The sequence below is a fragment of the Lactuca serriola genome, chromosome 4, assembly GCF_051521515.1.
Source record: "Lactuca serriola cultivar US96UC23 chromosome 4, Lser_US96UC23_V15, whole genome shotgun sequence".
Taxonomy (NCBI): domain Eukaryota; kingdom Viridiplantae; phylum Streptophyta; class Magnoliopsida; order Asterales; family Asteraceae; genus Lactuca; species Lactuca serriola.
In genome coordinates, this window is record NC_136411.1 from 196,869,647 (window position 1) to 196,884,513 (window position 14,867).

A 14,867-nucleotide genomic window follows, 5' to 3' on the forward strand; every position below is an offset into this window, starting at 1 on the left:
TGACCATACGTATGTCGTTGTTACCAGTCAATAGTATGGTGCAATTAATCACATGATAACCTTAATATAAATTCGGTTTAAGGTAGTTAGTACAACAGTAGTTCTTATAGCGCTACATTTTAGTACTACATTAATTTTCCCTGTAGATATAATTAATGATCTTTTCACTTAAACTTTAAATGTAAAAACTATATTTAATTAATGATAGTTACACTTGGGAAAATTACACACTTTTACAAGAAACGAACATTGAGAACAGTTAAGTCTTGGTAGAAGACTACATTGAGAACAGTTAGGTCTTGGTAGAAGACACCCTTATATAATAGTAGGAATCATAGGGATTTCTAGGGTTTTTCAAACGTTTACAGTTGTTTTACAAACATTTTTATACTTACAGTTCATATACAAACATTTTCTTTGTTAGGTCCAGATTTGTGTTGCGTCTTTTGGGCTCGTTAGCTAGTCCATGTTTTGTCTCCGGTATGGGCCTGTCCATCCGTGAGTTTAGTTTAGGGTTTATTATATATAGATGCTTGCATGCATTCTTAACGTAAGATTGAGATAGATTTGATAGCGTACAAGTTCTTATCTTTTGTAACCCTAGAATCCTCTACAACGGAAGTTCTTCATCGAGCTCTGCTAATGATTGAGTTAATCAAATCATTCGACACATTCAGATCCATACTTGTGTTTTTCATTACTGTTTCTGTTTTATTATTTTACCTGTTACAAAGATCTAATCGATCAAAGAGTTTTCGAACTCATCAATTGGTATCAGAGCAGGAGGCTGTGTAATTCATACACATCTTTTCTGTGAAAGAAGCGATTAGGGTTATTCCGCATTAACTGATATTTATTGAGCCGTCACTCCATAATTGACGTATCTCAGCATTTATTCGTTTTGCCCTAACATTACATATTACAAGTCTGATCTCTCAAACAGGTTAAACGATCAAGCATGGACGATTCTCAATCTAATCCTATCAACATCTCGAACAAAATTGGATCAACGACGAAGATTCCTATTCTATACACCCAGGATAACGAAGTTTGGGCACATCATTTTGAAGACTATTTCATCGGATCTAAAGATAATGGGTATCTTATTTGGGAAGCCATTGTGTCTGGACCATTTGCTCACTCAGGAACATCAAAGATCATTAAAACTCAGAAAGAATATAATGATCTGTTAAAAGATGTTAAAGACATTTCTCAAGACGACAAGGAGAGGTTTCAGTGCAACATTAAAGCATTGAGACTGATCCGATTCGCTCTTCAATCTGATACATTTAGGTTGGTAAGTTCCCGCAGTACCGCTAAAGTATCTGGGATAGGTTGCGAGAGCTTTATTCCACGGATGAAGATTTAGAGCATTCTATTTAGACCTTGCTTTCGTCTGAGTTTGGTGAATTTAAGCAGAATTCTGATGAAACTGTCACTCAGACGTTTGATCGCTTCAATCATCTTCTTAGCAAGATGATCAAACATGATTTACAAAGGAAGTTGATTGAGCAGAAGGTCACCTTTTTGAATGGCCTAAGATTTGAATGGAGAGCTGTCGTGTCTACAGTCAAAGATCATGAGCAGTTCAAGTCATATTCATTGGCAAAGCTGGTGGGAATTCTGAAATCCCAAGAAAAGATTGTCATGCAAGAAAAGAATGTGGTCTCAAGTTTGGGGTCCTTGGCCCTCCTATCAAAAGGCAAGAATGCAGTGGAAGACGAAGATTTGAACCTAGAGGACTATGATCTTACGTCAGAAGATTATGCTATGATGGTATCCAATCTCAAGAGGTTCATCAAGAAAAGATTTCCTACCAATAAAAACAGAAATTGGCAGGGAAGCTATAGTTCTGAAAAGGTAAGGGAGGAGCCGAAGACAAAGGAACCAAAGAAAGAGGCGAAAGTTGAAGGAGATTCTGGTGTGACCTGCTACTATTGTGGAGGAAAGAACCACTATGCCAAAGATTTTGTTCTGAAGAAAATGGCAGAGAAGGATGAGGAAAAAGATGAAGAGGCTGTCTTGATGAAAAAGCTGGAAGAGGTCAAGAGGAAGAAAGCTGCTACTAACCCTTCTATGAATGCTCTTATTGTACAGGGTTCGGCAGAGGATGACGAGTTCGGTGGCGTGCAGGTATGGTCAACCGAATCAGAGGATGATGAAGTGAGAAAGCCTTCACATGGAAAGGAATATGTTGCAAGAGGTGACGAAAGCAGTGGAAAGTGCTTTGTGGTGACTGATGTATCTCACATAAGGGGATACAATACTGATGGTGGAAACGAGGACACCAAGGAGCGAGAGGACTCATGCTTCACAACAAAACCTCTCAGTGTGCAGATCAATGAGCTTAATGAATTGTTCAAGAAGGTACAATCTCTCTTTATTTCATTCAAAGTCCCACAGAAATCATATGAAAAAGAATTAAATAGCTTAAATTCGAGAATCTCAAATCTGGATAGTTGTTTAACTCAAACACGGGTCACCAATTCTAACTTAACTGACCAAATAAGCAGGGTGTCTTCCAAGAGTGAGGAGCGAAGGATGTGGATAGAGCAAAAAGAGTCGTAGCTGATAAAGTCTAGAGATGAAAACATTTATTTACAAAGAGACAATTTAAAACTTTTAAAACAGAGAAATGTTTTTTGTTTGATTGCTAAACGACTTTATGCTAACATCACTGAATTACATTTAAATTGTGAAATAGGGCAGAAAATACATCGCATGATTTTACCCTTCCTTGAGTTTAAGGAGGATGAAATCGATGCTGAAGCATATAACTGCGAAAGTGTTGTATCGTCTGATGATGTGAATCCCACTTACATGTATGGTCTGGACAAAATAGAATCTTTCATAAAGTCCAAGGACCATAAGGACATGCTAAAAAACCATTTGGATGAAAACGATAAGCTGAAACTAAGGACTGAAACTATACAAAAATTTGACTCGTTAAGTGCCAATTTGAGTTTAGAAAATAAAATTGACATTGAAAATGCATCTGAACTTAATGAGGACGATAATATGAGTGAAATTTTTGTAGAGGAAGTAGTCGACTGTTCTGAGTTTATCAAGAGCGAACCCGAAAACCACAAAAATCTTATTTCTGAAAATTCTGTGGAGTTCGCTCGTTTGTCCCAAAATAGGTCCCCGATTCTTGAAGAAAAGGTTGTGGTGTACCAAAAGGTGAGAACAACACCAAATCAAGTGTACAAGGTCACAGGAGTAACCGAGCATCAAACAGCCGAACTCACTACCATAGTGAACGAAGATAACGCATATGGCTGTGATAAGTTCTTTTGGTCTGCTCCTATAGATAATGCCAACGAAACTGTTGGTCTGTCAGAACGAACGTCCTGGAAAACCAAAGGCAGATATGTACCAGAGCCACTGAACAAGCCTGACAACTTCGACATGCCAAGCACTAGTGGTACAAAAGAAGTTCCTCTAGAAGAAGTCACTTCCACAAGCGAAACATCATCTGTGAAAAGTGAACCGGCTGACAAGAAGCAGAAGCAAAAGGCTAACATCCACAAACAACCAAAACAAGTGAAAGATCAAAAGCAGCAGAGGAATCTGAGATACAAAAAGAACCTCTCAGAGCGAAAGCAGTTTTGGCGATCTCAAAACGCCCATTTCTCATATCACGATAAGAATTCAAAGCAAGAGAAAAAGGATTTCAGGCCACATGAGGAACAAAACCAAAAGGACAAGTTCGGTTCAGAGACCAACAACAACCGAAAGGACAGGTTCGGTTCAAACAGCAACCAAAAGGACAGGTTCGGTCCCAAAAGCAATAGCTACCGAACATCTAGGTTCGATCCTTCCAATGACCAAAAACAAAAGGGTCATATCGAACCGCAAGTCAGAAGAACTTACCATTCTAATTCATCTAGTTCTGAATTCTCTTCTAAACCCAATTCTGTTCCTGCTCAACATTCTAAATCATCAACGAACCTGAAAGGAAAATCGAAGATTTCCTCTGTCCAGGAAAACTGAAAGCAGTCTAAAGCCCAAACACCGAAACCTGAAACCAAACCCACTGTTGCTAATCCTAACAAAATCAAAGTGTTTACCATTAAAAGAAAAGATGAAACAACATTAATAAAAAGAACATATCTTATTGATGTTTCTCTTACTATTCCTGTTCCTGTGAAAGGCTCACGTGGACCCAAGAAACTTTGGGTTCCTAAATCTACTTAATTTTTTGCAGGTTATGAGTGACGAGCAGTTCGATGAAGAATGGTACATTGACAGTGGCTACTCACGTCACATGACAGGGAGGAAGGAAGAGCTAAGAGAGTTTCGATCTCTTCAGAATGGTGGAAATGTTAAGTTCGGCAACAACTCTTATGGAACAATAAAGGGTTATGGTATGATAACCAATGGAGACTTCACAATAAGAAAGGTGGCGTATGTTGAGGGTCTACAACATAATCTCATCAGTGTGTCTCAGCTGGTAGGAGGCACCGGTCTCAAAGTTTCATTTGATGATGAAGGTTCAGAAATCATAGAGAAGAAATCAAAAAGGGTAATTCTCAAATCAGAAAGCAAAGGTGAAATGTTTCCTCTCAATCTCAAACAAATCAAAGGAAATCTAGCTATATGCCTATTATCCAAAGCTCATTCTGACGAAAGCTAGTTGTGGCACCGAAGGCTCTCACATTTCAACTTCAAGGACATCAACAAACTTGTCACAGGAGGTCATGTTAGGGGTCTCCCTTTGCTCAAGTTTGATCGAGAACATTTGTGTGCTGCGTGTGAAATGGGGAAGCAAAGTCGTCAAAGTCACCCATCCATTATAAACACAAAAGTTGTTGAACCACTTGAGTTGCTTCACATTGACTTATGTGGTCCATCATCTATCGAAAGCTTTGGCGGTAGCAAGTATATTCTTGTTATTGTTGATGATTTTTCACGTTTTACATGGGTGTTCTTTCTGAAGCACAAATCTGAGGCTACTCTTAAACTAAAGACGTTTATCAAGCAGGTTGAAGTGCAACTGAGAAAAGTTGTTCGCAACATCAGGAGCGATAATGGACTGGAGTTCAAGAACAAAGAATTTGAAGACTTTTTGGCAGAAAAAGGAACTAGTCACAACTTCTCTGCTCCCTACACACCTCAACAGAACGGAATTGTCGAAAGACGAAACCGATCCTTGTGTGAGGCGGCCCGAACGATGCTAAGTTTCGCTTCTCTTCCTTTATATTTCTGGGCTGACGCTATTGCTGCAGCATGTTTCACGCAGAATAGGTCTTATCTCAACAAGCGCTTTTCTCTTACTCCCTATGAGATCATAAATAACAAAAAGCCGAACGTAAAATTCTTCCATGTATTCGGCTCACGATGCTTCATTTTCAACTCCAAAGAACATCGTAACAAGTTTGACATTAAAGCTGATGAAGGAATTTTTCTGGGATACTCACTCACTTCAAAAGCTTACTGGGTCTTAAATAAGAGCTCTAGGAAGATCGAAGAAACATATTATGTGACTTTCGATGATAACTACGTTAAAAAGCTAAAGGCTACTAAAGAAACAAAAGGAGAGATTTTTACTCAAACTGGTCAAGTTACGGCTTCGATTGCCAATCTGTTCGATCAATTTGTAGAACTATTCGATGAACCTGAGAAAGCTACTCTCTCGGAGGCCAGGTCAGCAGATAACAAGGTCGACCATCTGAAGCAAATTGTCGAAGAAGCAGCCAAACGAATGGGTGAAGGAGAACAAGTTCCAAACGAACCTCCTGAGCAAGGTGCTTCAGTTGAGGGGGAGAATCCATCTTCTTCAAAACAACCCAACTCACAAATTGAGGGGGGGGGGGAATTCTACTCCAGTTCCACCCGAAAGCTCAACTACACCCGAAAGCCCTTCAGCACCAAAGCTCGACAACACCAGGAAGTCCTGTAGCACCAGAAAGTCCAGCTACACCTGAAAGCTCATCAGTCGAGGGGGAGAATGCCGATATGTTCTATGACGAAGATAGTCAATCTGAATTGGAAGAAATGGTGAATGCTGAATTGGATCCATCCTATGATCCAAATTACCCTCCTCTTGTTAAGTAGACCAGAGATCATCCTGTATCCTAGGTAGTGGGTAATGTCTCTGAAAAGGTCCTGACCTGATCTCAACTGAAGGCAAAGAAAACATCCCTATTCTCCAAAGTAGAGTTCTGCATGTATAATTCTTTCGTCTCAAAAGTTGAACCAAAGACATTTAATACTGCTCTTGACCACTCTGACTGGGTTCAAGCTATGCAAGATGAACTCAACGAGTTCGAAAGAAATAAGGTTTGGCGCCTCATTCCAACTCCTAAAGACGCCTCAGTTGTTGGTCTCAAATGGGTATTCAGAAATAAAATGGACAAGGAAGGCAATGTGATTCGAAACAAAGCTCGTCTCGTGGTGAAAGGATACTGCCAGGAGGAAGGAATTGATTATGAGGAAACTTTTGCTCCGGTAGCGAGGCTGGAGTTTGTTCGTATATTTCTGGCCTATGTTGCACACAAAAACTTTGAGGTCTACCAAATGGATGTGAAATGCGCCTTTCTGAATGGAGAACTTGAAGAAACAGTTTACGTGGAGCAACCTCCTGGATTTTTTAATGAAAAGTACCCCAATCACTGTTATATTCTGGACAAGGCGGTTTACGGTTTGGAACAAGCACCTAGGGCATGGTATGAAACGCTAACCAAGTTTTTAAAGATGTCAAAATTCAAACAAGGTTTGGTTGACCCAACCTTCTTTCGTAAGAAGGAAGGTAACCACCTTATGATTGTTCAAATCTATGTCGATGATATCATCTTTGGCTCAACGAATCCTAGCTTAACAGCTGAATTCAGAAAGCTGATGGAGACTAAATATGAAATGAGCTCAATGGTTCCGATTAACTTTTTCCTTGGTTTAAATATTAGACAGGGACCCGAAGGCATCTTTATCAACCAGGAAGCTTACACCAAGACTCATCTTGCTAAATTTGGCATGATGGGAGACTCAAAGGTTAAAGTTCCAATGGCCTTCGGCACCAAGCTCACACCATCCTTGGAAAAACCGGCAGTCGATATTACGTTATATCGCCAAATGATTGGTTCTTTGATGTACCTCACTGCTAGCAGGCCTGATATAATGTTTTCTGTGTGTTACTGTGCTAGATTTCAGGCGAATCTTCGTGAACCACATATGCTTGCAGTGAAAAACATACTCCGGTATCTGAAACAAACCACCTCTCTCGGTTTATGGTATCCATCAAACTCAGGTTTCTTTGTTCAAGCCTACTCAAATGCAGACCTTGGAGGTTGTGGTTTAGACAGGAAAAGCACCACTGGAGGCTGCCAATTCCTAGACGGGAAGTTGGTTAGCTGGCAATCAAAGAAACAAACATGTGTATCTCTGTCTACAGCCGAAGCAGAGTACATCGCAGCTGCCTCCTGTACATCTCAAGTGATTTGGATCCAAAGCCAGCTCCGGGACTATGGACTCAATATGAAAAGATCCCTCTATATTGCGATTCAGAAAGTGCAATTAGGATCTGTCATAACCCAGTGCAACATTCCAAGACAAAGCATATAGCACTGAGGTATCACTTCATTAAAGATCATGTGGAAGATGGGAATGTCGAAATTCACTTTGTTCGAACCACTGATCAAGTGGCTGACATCTTCACCAAAGCTCTTCCTGAAGCATCTTTCAACAAAATTCTACAAGGGCTAGGAATGATGGAATCGGAGTCAGTACCAAAGACTACTTCTCAAAATTAAACGTTGGAAGCGAAATAGACCGAACGTTCGGGTTCGGGTCTCATGTGTGCCGAAATGAACCGAACGCTCGGGTTCGCGTCTTGTTCTGGTATACCGAAATGAACCGAACGCTCGGGTTCGGTCGTATTATCTGATCGTCGCTTATCACTCTAAGGTAGTTTCTTTGGTTGTAAACCTTTTGTATCATTTTCTCAAATTCATTTCACTTATTTTCAAAGATCTTTTCTTTTTTTCAAACTTATTTTTTTCCAACCAAAATAGACCGAACGCTCGGGTTCGGTTCCACATTTTTTTTAGCCGAAATAGATCGAACGCTCGGGTTCGGTTCCAATTTTTTTTGCGTGTCTTATTTCTTTAAATCAAAAATTCCAAAAATAATTTTTTTTTATTTTCTTTTCGTGAATTCAAAAACTCCAAAAATATATATTTTTTTAATTTTTTTTATTATTTTGTTTTGTTTTGTGTCTTATCTTTTTGTGTGTCTATTTGTGGGGAAATCATTTCACTAGTTAAGTGTCCCAAGAAGCATGTTGTTGTATGTGTCCAAAGCCTCACCTGATTCTGAATAATAGCCTTACTGACTTGGTACATACAAACCTTGTCTACCCAATTAGGCTTTCATATTTATTCTAATCACGAACTACCTGACTCTCTTCTCACAAGAGATAAGTGTTTTCTGCTAGGTCGTTATTTTAACAGCAGAGGTACTTTGGTTTCTTTACACCATCTACACTACTTTTCTCCATCTCATTCGCTTCATAATCATAACCCTTGAGACTCTCAGAAATTACCACTGAGGTTTATGGTTACACAATTTTTGTGTTTATGATATTAGCTTCATGTCATTACGAACTAAGTGAAACCCACAATTCAATACCTACTATGAATTGACGGTGATCAATCATCTTTGCTCTAGCTATAACTAACGAATTGACGGACTTATCCATGGGGATGGAAAGTAAAATCTCTAATTTCCTTTTGAGTGATTTCTATGAAATTGTTACGTCCTATAACATTTCTTCCCTTGGAATCTAGTTTTAATTTTTTTTTTTTTGAGATTTTACATAAACTATTTTATCTAGCCACTTAAATTATTTCAAACCTACTTGTTAAACAAACTGCATTGGTCTCACAAGTACTTCGTTCGATTTCTGTCTTATATCAAGATTAGGAATTCTGAATTGAAGCGAAAGCCACCCACATTAGCCTAATTAAAAGAAGCCTTTCAACACTTCTCCATAAGTGTTTGATTGTTATTCAACGGGAAACCATACAAACACTTTAAAGTCTCTCTTGACTTTGAAGGAAGAGATTCGTGCCCGGGATCCTTTGTTTCATGTCTTTACTGACATCACAAAATCCCTCATATGTGTTGCTTTATTTCCTTTTCTTTTACACACTAAGCACGAAAATCTTTTTGATTTTCCAAAATTCTGGTTTCATTAGTTACAAGGCATAATTTTAATTGGGCTTTATAGTTATAAGGGAGTTGTGGTTCATATGGATCCACGTGGTTAATTTTGCTTAAGGATTATGTTTAATCTAAAAGGATAAAGATGCTGACATCAGCGCTCGTGTAGCTAGAGAGGCTGAAGAAGCCGTAAGAAGACAGAAAGAAGCTCACGACCTTCTCGAGAGCAGGAAAACTCTTTTTCCTCCTTGGACTCTTGAGAAGTTGCTGAAAGAAGCTATCGATACTCCAAGCATCTTGTGGCTAGAACCGATCATCTCTCTTGATCGTGATAATACTGTCGATTCTCAGTTCGACATGCCACTGACCCGAAAGGCGTTTGTCTTCCATGCCTTTGACAACGTTGATGAGTTCCCTCATCCACATCCAAAGGTTGACAGGGACTTAGTCGAATTCTATTTGAGGGCCGCTCAACCACAATACCAAACATGGAGCGTTCAAAAGATTATCAATGTTCGGGTTCTGAAGCCGTACAAGGAAGGAAACTTTACCAACGTTCGGTTTAAGGTGCTGAGAGGATCTTCCAAGACTGAACATGCCATCTCGCTTGCTGATCTTCCTAACTTGAATCCACACGACTGGATCATCTTGCACAACATCCTTCTTACTAATGAAGCAGAATATGGTCCGATCATCGACCACATCAAGAGGATGCTTGTTTGTTACATTATGGAAGTCGCCAAGATGGATCAGGAGATAGTGACTGTATTCAAGAAAAAACCTACCGTATCTCCTGTTGGCTCAGCAAGTGACCTAAACATGATGCAGATGGGAAAGATAGACCCGAAGAGAAACTCCGTTATGTTTACCAGAAACGAAGGCTGATATTGCCATATTTATACTTATTTTTAGGCAATATTTAAGTAAATCTTTGTTTAGAATAATGATACTTATGACTTTAAATTGTTATTTTCAGTCAATATAAAGGATTTTCGAAGAGAGGGACCAAAAGTGACAAAATGTGGAACATGGGAGGCTTGAAAGACAAGAAAATAATAAATTCACGATAAACACTCAGTTCACGACGTGACAATGAAGCCCACGACGTGACACGGGTGTTCCAGAAGATAAACATCGCGACGCGGAGGATTTCCTTGAAGGATACGGATTGCTTGAAGCCCACGACGTGGCACCTCTGGCCACGACGTGGCGCGGGGTTTTGAGGATTATATAAGTCCTCCTGATTATTACGAAAGGGAGAGCTTTTTGGCAGAAGAAAAGAGTTCCAGAAGACGATTAAAAACGAAAGAAAGGTCCTGGAAGAGGGTTTTCAACACCAAAAGAAGTAAAGGTTTATTTTTTTAGTTAAATAAGAACATGTCTTTCATTAGTTTTAGCTGTTTTGGTTTAGTTGCTATGATGAGCAGCTGAATCTAGCTACTCTTGTTTAGCTAGATGAAGCTTTAAACTTATGAATAGTTATATGCTTATGGATTAAGTTTAGTTGGTAAAAATTGCTTGTGTTTGATTCGTATAACCTAGCATGCTATTATTTGTTTATCTATTTGCTTGATTGCATGTTCTGTGTAGCTTAGTGACCATTAAACTGCATGAACCTGTTTACCTAATAATTTAGTGAACATTGAATTGTTAGAGCTAGGATTGACCAATCTTAGTTAGTAATTAGAATGAATAAAGCTTAGCTGTGCCAGAGAACGTATATTGTGACCATAATTGCGTTTATACAACAAATCTTACATAGCATATTTACATTCATAATTAGTTCTGTGTTTAATTATGTGTGAACATACATGGTTTGACATGAATTAGTTAATTATTGGTAAGATAGAACTAAATTACTAATACAACTAAAAAATCAACTTAATAATCCGTAATCATTAGCTAGCCATAAGGGAGAAGTGGATTCAAACTAAACAAGAGTGTGTTTTTTTTATTTATTGAAGTTGATTTAAGTTCATATGATCTTGTAAAATCAGATAAAAACCCTTATAAACTTGTTAATAAACTAGGTTAATTTAATAGTAAGTAAATTAATTAGAACACCGTTCCCTGTGATCGACACCCGATTTACCCAAGCTATATTATAATATGACTAGGTACACTGCCTATAAGTGCATAGTTAGTTAAGTTTGTTAGGTTATAAATATTATAATTAGTGAGTACTTTTGTGCACATCAAGTTTTTGGCGCCCTTTCCGGGGAACGGCTTAGTTTTTAGATTATTTATTTGCATTAAATTGATCGATCCTTCTTGTGGAGTAAAAACCCACAAAAAGTTAATTTTTCAGCAAAATAATTTTTTCTGTTATTCACAGAGTCCACGACGTGGCATCACTCTGGCCACGACGTGGACAATTAAAAAACTAGATTTTTTTTATTTGACATTAGTTTTTCTTATTTTAGTTCAATTTTACGTTTTTTTAGTTTAGCAAGTTGCAGGAGTTCATGACCAGAAGTTCAAACACACACTTGGTGCCACCACTTGAAGACCCCGAGTCTGCACGTCACAAGAAAAAGACGCCCTTGCAAGAATTGAAGTCAGCTTTTTCTACGAAGTCGGGAAAGAAGACAGGAGAGTCAAGTTCATCAGCAAAGCACAAGAGCAATCTTGAGCATTTGGATCATACACCCGTCCAAATTGAGTCCGAAAGCGATACCGACCAAGAATTTGAAGAACACACGAGCGAACCCGAGAACGAGCCAAGGAACGAGATGGCAGCGATCAAGGAAATGTCCATGGGAGCTTACAAGATGCGAATCCGAGAAGATGTGGGTCCCGGTTTAGTCCAACCCGCAATACCTGCCACTACCACATTCGAGCTGAAGGGACACATATTGACCGCACTGAAGGGCATCCCATTTTTCGGGAAAGATCATGAGGATGCGTTTAAGCATCTAGATGAATTCAACGAGATTGCGGATTACTTTAATGTCCCAAATGTCAACAAAAACACAGTATTGCTTAGGATGCTTCCCATCACTTTCAAAGGAGCTGCTAAAGAGTGGTTGAAAGCACTCCCACCGGGTACAATCACCACTTGGGCTCAAATGCGTGAGCAATTCCTGGACCAGTTTTACCCGCCATCCAAGATAGCGAAACTCAAGAAGGCAATAGCCAACTTTGAGCAATAGCCGGGGGAGTCACTATACGAAGCATGGGAGCGGCACAAGGGCTTGCTCAGAAATTGCCCTCAACATGACCTAAATGTGCAGCAAGAGATGTCAATCTTTTATGATGGGGTCAATGTGATGACAAGACTGTTGGATTAATGTCTAAGTCCATAACTATAATTGGTAAGACTTGACCCGACCCGACATGGTCCATTTGGGTTGCATGGCATCATGCACTTGGATAGACTATAATGAGAGAAATAAGACACTTATGGTTATTAATATATTATAAGTTCTAGTATATTAATAATAAGAATAATATGATTATTTAATTAGTATTGATCAAGAATTAATCTAGGATTAATTAAGTGATCAAAAGAAGACTAATTAAATATATGGGTTGATTATGTAAATCATCCATACTTGTATAGTGAGCTAATGCTCCATGGATAATCAAGTTGGGAAAAAACCCATAGGATGGTCCATGGATGCTCCATGGTGTATTTGAACCCATGGATCCAAGGAAATGGAAATTCATGACAATTAGGGTTTACCCTAATTGTAACACTATATAAAGATCTTATTCTTGACAAAATCGGCCACTAGTGAGAGTAAGAAAGGGCTAGCCGATTTTCATGAAGTGTAGAATTCTCTGAAGTCATTCCATTTGTATTTGGTTTTGTGCGAACCATTTGAGGTGTCACACTTGGGGCACTAGGCACTAAAGCTTCATGAAGACTTTCTACATCTAAGAGGTATGTATTCTATCTTGTTACACTCATTGTTTTGTATGCTAGATTAGGATAATACCTTGGAAGTTCTTATTAGCATGTATAATAGAGAAAACATAGATCCAAGGTATTTAGGGTTGCATGTACACTTAGGAGTGTTAGAATGCTGATAACCCAACAGTGGTATCAGAGCCTAGCCTTGTTTTCTTGTTATACTTGCAAATGCAGCTGAAAATTTGAGTTTTGATATTGTCTGCCCAGCAGACTTGCTGAGTCCATGAATGGACTCGCCGAGTCCAAGGCAAAAAGCATCCAACTCGCCGAGTTGGTTCGTGCACTCGACGAGTTGGACCCCCACACAGCCTAAATTCAACTTTTTTTTTTTGGCTGGAATTGGACAAGGAACATTACCCTAAGATGTTTTTGAACTTATAAGCTTGTTTTTGATGTGGTAATGTTCATGCTAATCAAATTTCAAAGATAATTGTCAATAGATTCATGTTTTGTATTAGTTTAAGGTTTAGACTAATTACATGAAAAAGTTTGATTTGAATTATCTTGTTCTTATGAGTTGCTTAGATTAATAGAAAGTTGAGTGAAATAGTTTTTTTCAATCCAAATTAATCTAAGAGGTGATTCTAAAATGTGTTTTTGTAACTTGTCCTCAAGTTATATGAAAAGTCACATTTAAGTTTCATAAAACTCATAAAAGTTGGCAATGGTTACAAAAGATGAAGAGTCTTGTCCTTAAGTTATGGAGGTTCAACATTCACTTCATTAATAAATAAATAAATAAAGTGTAACCTTAATTAATTCCATAAGTTATAAAATAAAGAAAAGTAATTTTTTTATTAGTTTAAAGTCGTCCATAACTTGTCCTCAAGTTATGGAACTTGAAAAGTTTTTGGATTAAAACTACTTTAAACACATAAATCATGGAATTAATTAGTTTTGAATAGTTTCAAAACTTGCCCTCAAGTTTTGGAATTTGTAAAGTTTTCTCTTATGAATACTTTAATTCCAAGTTAGCCCTTAGAATTTTAAAAGTTAAAATTCAACCCTTATACTTTATAATATTATAAGTTAATAATATATATATATATATATATATATATATATATATATATATATATATATGTATAAGAGTAAAGTCAGTCTTACCGCTAGTACGCCTCATTCACGAAGTCGGTCTATAAGGTGGGTATAAGGTTGTTGCCTATAAAATGGCAACTTAATGGGTGTCCACTGTCACCCACCACTTGCTTGACTGGTGGAGGGTCGTTAGCCGAACGGGTTTGACAGGACTATAATTCTCCCTTCATTAAAAGTATTAATGATAAATACTAAGTAACTAAACTCTTAATAATACCCAATCTTAGTTACTTAGGAAAATGTGAATAAGGTGCTAATCCATGAAATTACACTTTGCACTTTGTTTATGTCGGTTAGTGGAGCGTGTGTGGTTAACCGGCACACTAACTCGTATTTAACAAGGTAGGCAAAGGGTAACTTAATGTTTATCATAGTATCGATGGAGCGTGTGTGGTTGACCGGCACATCGATTGAGGGGTAAACACTTAAGGGTACCAAGTAATTTGCATGGTTACTTCACACCTTGTTTTGTGATCCTCGGCATCCCAGTCACAAAACCTGAAGGGCACACTCGAGATTGAAACATGCCATTGAACAGTTCAATGAATCTCAAAGATCTAGGAGTTTTAAAAGCCAATTAAAACCTAATAATACATTTCGTTTATCTTGGTGGAAATTGGTGAATCGTCATTCACCTACCTTCAAATATTTTATAGCTTGGATTACGGCATACCTCTTCTAAGTTATAAAATAG

General features: G+C 38.2%; 1 non-coding gene across 1 annotated transcript; it reads right to left on the minus strand.

Moving 5' to 3' along the window:
• Positions 1 to 12,275: 12,275 nt before the first annotated feature.
• On the minus strand, positions 12,276 to 12,382 carry LOC145103438 (small nucleolar RNA R71). Its single transcript, XR_013706531.1, has one exon. It is a non-coding gene; the product is annotated as a small nucleolar RNA R71 (small nucleolar RNA).
• Positions 12,383 to 14,867: the final 2,485 nt, after the last annotated feature.